At 41.1% G+C, this 7,035-nt stretch overlaps 1 pseudogene; it reads right to left on the bottom strand.

Moving 5' to 3' along the window:
* Nucleotides 1-998: 998 nt before the first annotated feature.
* On the bottom strand, nucleotides 999-6,568 carry LOC120769971 (annotated as a pseudogene).
* Between the last annotated feature and the right edge of the window lie 467 nt (nucleotides 6,569-7,035).

Below are 7,035 nucleotides of genomic sequence, written 5' to 3'. Positions count from 1 at the left end.
AATTTTTAGGGTAAACTCAATAAAACTGTTTAGGTTTATCTGATTGTACCGCTATTGTTTTCATTGAATTGTAGTGACCATTTTGAATTTTCACATATTCCCTGAATTTAATTGCCCGACTGGTGCGAGCACATCATAGAAGCAAATAGCAACTTTTGAGTTATAACTATAATCTAATGACAATAACAAACTTTTTCATTGTTGTACAAGTATTTTCTACATATTCTATACATTTAATTAGAAATCATTCGTTTGGCTTTAATCAATTATTAATTTCTCTCCCCAAAAAATCTTCAAAACAATCGATTTTTTGAAGCCTCTAAACCAGGCTCCCCCCTTAAGAGTCTTAAGCATAGATCCAAGACTCATTGCCAGTAGTAATACGTTTCATGTCATCCTGGTAATCGGAAAGCATTATTTCACAGACGTTAAACGACGCTGTTTTTCGAGAAAAAAATTTAGTGATTTTGGAACCAATCGTGCTTTCATTTTTATTAAGCCCAAATGATCTTTCAAAGTGGTTTTCGCTGATGCTTCTTATAGTCAAAGATCTATATTTCATTTTTGTTGGTATCAATCATTTTTCCATCGCACTTATTAAGGCGCAAAATGCATATTACTAAAGTCACCTTTGGGAAAATGAATTTGTAGTATTTAATTATATAATAATGGATTTCTTCTTAATATTCCTAATATTGTACATTTGCAATATCGTCCACTAGCTATTGAATCAAATACTGAGTGATAAGGTCACATCATTTAAATTAATCATAGATATTATAAAATACCTCATATTTATTTAAATAAACAATATATAGTATATAATCTAGATATGTACAAAAATCTGTATACATAGAACAGTTATAAATATCAATTCGCAATAAAAATGCATAATAAAAATAAAATATTTATAAAAATAAAATTTTTTAACTTGACACACATTAAAAGTTTGCAGCAACAACACGCATTTTAGCACACTGTCTAAACGACGAATTCTCTCAGTTCGCTCTGCTTCGCTCAGTTTCTCTTTGATCTTGCTCTTGCATTAATTCCGACGCCTTCATCAAGCGCACATATTCCGGCGTATACGGTAGATCGAATGCCTTTATGACCTGCTCATCGATATCTTTCTCGGCTTCCAAACGCTTCAACACTTCACGACGGTGTCGCGCCTGCATATCACTTTCCACCTCCGCTGTCACATCCTTGGCATCGTTTTGCAATTGCACTACTTCTGGTTGATTTTCTTGCTCCTGCTCCGGCTGCTGCTCCTGCAGTGTATGCTGTTCTTGTTGCAGACGCTGTTCTTGCTGCGTATGCTGCTCTTGCAGTGGTTGCAGGTCCTGCAGTGGCTGCTGCTCTTGCTCCGGATGCTGGTCCTGTAGCGACTGTGGTTCTTGTTGTGGCTGCTGATCTAGCTGTGGCTGCTGCTTTAGCTGTGGCTCCTGGTCTTCCTGTGACCGTTGTGCTAGTTGCGACCGTTCCGCTTTTGGCTCTCGTTTCTTATGCATCTGCTCTAATTGCATGTGTTGCAACATGTTTAAATTCTGTAAGAGATCATCACGTACGCCCACCATCTGTTGTTGGTCCTCAATCGGTAGACCGTCGTATTGGCGCAGTAGTTTCTTAACGATGCGTGAGCGTTCCTCGACACTGTTCGGGTCAATGAGACGCACCTCTTTGCTGAACTCATTGAAGGGCGCATCGATATAGGCACGCTTTTCTCGCACGCCTTCAGCCGAATTGCTTTCGTAGATTTCCAATATTTCATCGTAAAATATTCTCAGCTCCGGCGGCAATGGTATGCAAGAGCGTTGTTCCACTTGATCGTCGATAATATCACTTATGGCCTCCATAGCATGTTGAACCATGTCTTCGATGTGGTTTACATCGTCCTTTTGCTTTGAGAACGAATGTGGGAGTAAAAGAAAAATGTTTTACAGTCAAATAATGTTAAATGTCGGTATGGAGGCGGTATTGGTCAGACCATTTTCTCAAAACTGTTCTCCTGTGGTGGAATTTTCTTCAAGCATTGTTGATTGCGCTTTAAAACTGCCCACAATGGTTTCATTTGCGGATTACATTTCGCCATATTGAACATAGATTTGACTAGCTCCAGCGAACCCTTCCCATTTACCTTGCTGTCATCGCAACTAAAGATAAATCGTGTGTCCTAATAAATACATTTTAAAAGCAGTTGCAATAAATTTCACCTGTAAACTTACCTCGCCTTCGGCTTCGCGCATTTCCGCTTCGTTGTGTACCGTTTAAATGCACTCGAATTGTGTCAAACGACACGCCGCGTCGTTCGCGATCTTCGCTCTGCACTTCTAAACGTGCCATTGCCGAAAAAAGTTCTTCGCCTTTTGATCGCCCATAACGCTCGCATTGATAGTGATGTTTGCTTCATGGCCTTCCAGCACACATGAACCACTGGTTGTCCTGGTTGAAGTTCTAGTAGCCGCATTGACGCATCATTTCACGTATTACCGCCACTAGTATCACCAGTCGTTGCCCATCGTTCCACAGGTATTTTGCAAGACCATTACCACCGCCAACGCATTTCCGAAGTTTCGCCATCTAGCTCCATCACCAGAGTAACCACCCTGTTTTTAGTACCACCATGGTTACCATTGATCGCCATAACCTCCATGTCCAGATGCGAACCGCCCGCATTTCCGAATGGTCGATTATCTACTCCTCCGTAACCACCATTTTTTTGCTCACCACCTACTGAATGTCCGCCATGTCTACCTTGTTCCTTATTGTGGTTATGTGTGGTGCCATCACCATTTGAATTATTACTGCCTCCATTAGAAGTGTTACCACTTCCATTTGAAGTGCTACCGCCACCTCTGCTACCGTCAACTCTATTTTGCTGCTGTTGTACGGATTTAAGGAAACTCTCCAACGTATTAAATGCGGTGCAGTTGAGCATCTGATCATTCAAATGCAATACCAAGCCATTGTCTCCACCTTTACAACTTGCCGCATCTTTATTTTCATTCTTTCCAAACCAACCGAATGCCGCGTCATCACCACCACCCGCTTCTTCTTCCCCGCTATTCCCTATTTGCTCGCTTACCACACCCGCTTCATTTTGCTTGCTCGGCTGTTCTTTCCTTTCGATACTTTTGATGGCACCATCTTCGATCTGTAAAATCAGTGCCGTGTGTTGGTGGTTTGGCTGATTTCTGTTTGTAGTTTCATCAGTTTTATCTTGCTGATTGTTGTTGTCCTGATCTTCCCCCCATGGATCGGAGCCATACCACAGGTTGTCGGCTGGCATTCCATCGAAATGACGGGCATTTTGATCGACTTCTTTGAGATTATCAAATTTTTGATTGCCGAACTCACCAACAGAGTTGCTAAAATCACTCTCTCGTTCCGCATCATGTACACGATTACGCAGCGACAGTCGTCTCAAACGCTCCATCAAATCACCGTAGTTATCTTCGCGCGTGTCAATATAGTTGGGCGCTCTTTCTGCATTTCTGGCATAAGTCGCTCTGGCAGCGTTCATGGCCTTTCTGTCCGCCGCTATAACGGCTGCATCGTTAAGCGTTTCGCTTCTCGACGGCAGCTCGTGCCTTTCATAAACGTCAGCCGGTATAAAATTCCCATCATCGTTTATTATCAATGCAGTGTTTACCACCTTGCGATTATCTGCATTATTATCATCGATGGGGTCGGCAGCTTGCGTGTGTCGCTTGTCCATCAAATGGGCTGGACTCTCTTCTTTTCCCTCACTTCGCGTTAACTTTTTATCACTGTCCTTCTCGTCGTCTATCGGCTTGTTCTTTTTTGTCTCCACATTTTCATTTGTCTTCTCTTTATCTTTTTTCTCTTCATTCTCCTTTGTCTTTGAAGCTTCCCTTCTAATGCGCCGTTTATCCTTTCCATTGAGTGAACGCCGTTTTCTTTCGGCGCCATTCAATACGTGTAAGCAATCATCGTTGAAGACCTCCTTTCTTGAAATAGCTATTTCACGTCTGCGTCTGCGCAATACTTTTTGTTTTGGATCACCTTTTGCAGTCAATTTGTCAGCGCCATCAGTTGCCTCTACTCCGTTTTCCTGCTCAGTATTTACATTCTCTTTTTCATGGTTTTCACGCTTAGACATGAGATTGTCTAACGTCATTAGATCGAGCAGTCCTCCTAAATCTACTTCCTTTACTGCAGTCATTTCGCCATCCTCATTGACCACACCAATACGCTTAAGGTGCCGCTTCGGTTCGTTGGAGTCTTCATCTTTGTTAAGATCACGCTTGAATTTGAATATCGTCATTTTATGTTCAACGTCATTATCCTTATCATGCGTACTTTTATCGTCAGTAGTCTTATAATTATCCTCCTGCTTATCTTCAGTAGTCTTATAATTACCCTCCTGTTCGCCACAACGTTTGGTATGTGAGTTTCCAACATTTTCCCCTGCCAATACCTGGTTATCATCGACCAGTTGTGCTTCATCCATATCGTCGAGTTGCTCTGAATCAGCATCTACATCTTCTGCTGCCAAGTCTTCCTGTAACGGTTCTTCAGCCGCTGATTCTACCGGTGCTGGCACTTCATCGACCGACGCTTTATTCCCTCTGATGGGCCTAAGATCTGGTAAGCGCTCCACTAATATATCATTTGGCGTTAATTTACTCGCTATTCGTGAATGTTCATTACCATCATCGTTAGGATTTTTGGTAATACGTTTTGTACGCAATAAATCTAAGAGGTTGCTCTCCTTTTCCTCGTCTGGCAGCGCACTTGTACGCCTTCGACGTAGTATAGTATATGTAGGACCCAATATAATATCTTCGGCTTTAGTTTTCATGTCACTATCGCCGGTAGGAGCTTCTGGTTCCTCATTTAGTAACTTTTCATATGAACGCTCCTCAATTTCTTCCATATGCCTTAGACGATCTTGCCAATCCAGCTCGTCTTTTGATAATCGGCTCGAGTCACGTGTATTGCTGTAATCACCTATACCAATATGGTTTTCCGATGCGTAGTTCTTCTCCAACTTCTTTACTGCATCGTCTAGCTGCAGTTCGTGTTGCGTTTCGGAAAGCGCATAACTGGGCAATGAAGGACCCAAACCTTTAGCCATAAGCCGTGTGCTGGTTTTCAGTTTTATTTCATCCATTGCATTGAAGCCTGTGCTTCGCTTCGAAGGTATATTCACTTTACCGTTGAAGCTCTGCAAGCTGCTAAAGCCTTCGCTGCCACGTATATGTCCCTTACGCGGTTCCGATTGCTCTTGTTCGATTTTCGAAAGTTTATAGTCCGCTTCGTGCGATAAATCATTGCGTCCCAAATCGAACTGATCGTTAACTATACTTGGAAAGTGTATATTTGCAATTGTTTTCTCATAACTGATGGGCTCGTCATCATCCTCGGCGTCTGGCTTCGTTCGGGACCTAGCAAAATCCTCCATTTGTGTATCGAAATCTAGCTTGAAATGTGGAAACTCAACCTTCTCCATCATTTTACGCATTTCCGGATCGACTTTCTTCTCATTCAATTCTTCCAAGTTGTCCACGTTCTTCGACTGTAACGCATTCCGGTAGTTATTCGCTTCGAGTAGTAAGAAAGTATTCAAATTGCTCTTTGGACTGCTTGGTTTACTATGTGCTGGGTTCTGCAGATTGGAAGTGAACTCGAAGTAGGCATTATCACTTTTGCCGTGTCCAGCATTGCTCGATACCGGCTTGCAGCTAATATAGGCTTTGGTTAACACACTTGAACCATCGCTAATCCCGCTTTTAAGACTGCTTTTTGTGTTTGTATTTGTATTGAAACTGTCAGTGTCGAATTTCGAGTATGTCTGCGAGTATGGTGCGCTCATGGCACCAGATTTACCAAAATCCATGTCAGTATTAAAGCTATCCTTATCGCTAAAACTCGACTTCCAACTATTGCTGGTTAAGTAGCTGTCCTTATTTGTATTGGAATTTTTATTTTGATTGTTTTTATTGGCATTGTTGTAGTCATTCGATTCTTTGTCCTTAGCAGTATTCTTTTCTTTCTCTTCCTTGCTAGCACTACTTGAAGTCTTCGAGTCTTTGGACGCTTTACCTTCGGAGCTTCGTTGTTTCTGTAACATTTCGTCCAAATTAAAATTCTTCACATTACTTTGGCTGTTGTGAAAACTGTTCAACAATTTTCTATGCACATTCTGAAAATTCGAATTTGACCGCACCAAATCGTTCAACTGATCATTCACATTGTGTTTATTCGCCATATCATCTTTATTCTTTTTATTGTCCTGTTTGACGTCACGTCCCTGCAAGGGGTGTGTCATATCCTTGTCTAAATTGAGCGCCTCGCGCTCTAAATTCAAATTTAAATCAAACTCTGAGTTTTTTAGCAGATCATCGATCGACTTTCGACGTTGTCGCTGCAATTCGGCATTACCGCTGAGCGCCGGTGATGCTTCTACGTTTTGCAAAGCGTCGTTGGCTTCGTCCAGCGTTAGCTTGTATTTTACGAGGTCATCGCTAACAGTCGCGTGTATGTATTGTAATTGCGCGGCAATTGTGAGTGCAAAGAAGAAAGTCGCGCACGAAAATTTCATTTCTTCTTTGAGTTAACAAAAACATAAAAATTTATCAAAATTTATTTCCTTCACATTGGCTTGTCATTATAATTATTTTTTCTTTGTTGATAAAAATTCGTTTGTCGGAAATAGTCACAAAAGAGAATTGTGAAATATCCCAACCTACAGGGTTACATGTACAGTTGTAGTTTTGAGAATTTTTCAAAATTATATTTTAGGAATCCCGGTTTCACAACATAATTATTATAATGTCGAGTTGCGAATACGCAGTAAAATTTTATTTGAGCTCCATTGTTTAATTTTTTTAAAGTCATGTTTTTTATTGAATTTCAATAAGAATTAATAATTCAAGATCGAAACTGATCGAGATAGCGAAATTCACTTAAATAATTACTGACACCGATTCGACAATTAATAGGAAAACCGAAAAAATCAGACTCCAAAAAGTTCTACGAGCGTAAAATCGTGGTTCCGGGTATTTTCCA

The sequence above is a fragment of the Bactrocera tryoni genome, chromosome 3, assembly GCF_016617805.1.
Source record: "Bactrocera tryoni isolate S06 chromosome 3, CSIRO_BtryS06_freeze2, whole genome shotgun sequence".
NCBI lineage: Eukaryota > Metazoa > Arthropoda > Insecta > Diptera > Tephritidae > Bactrocera > Bactrocera tryoni.
This window is presented reverse-complemented; position numbering and strand designations above follow the sequence as displayed.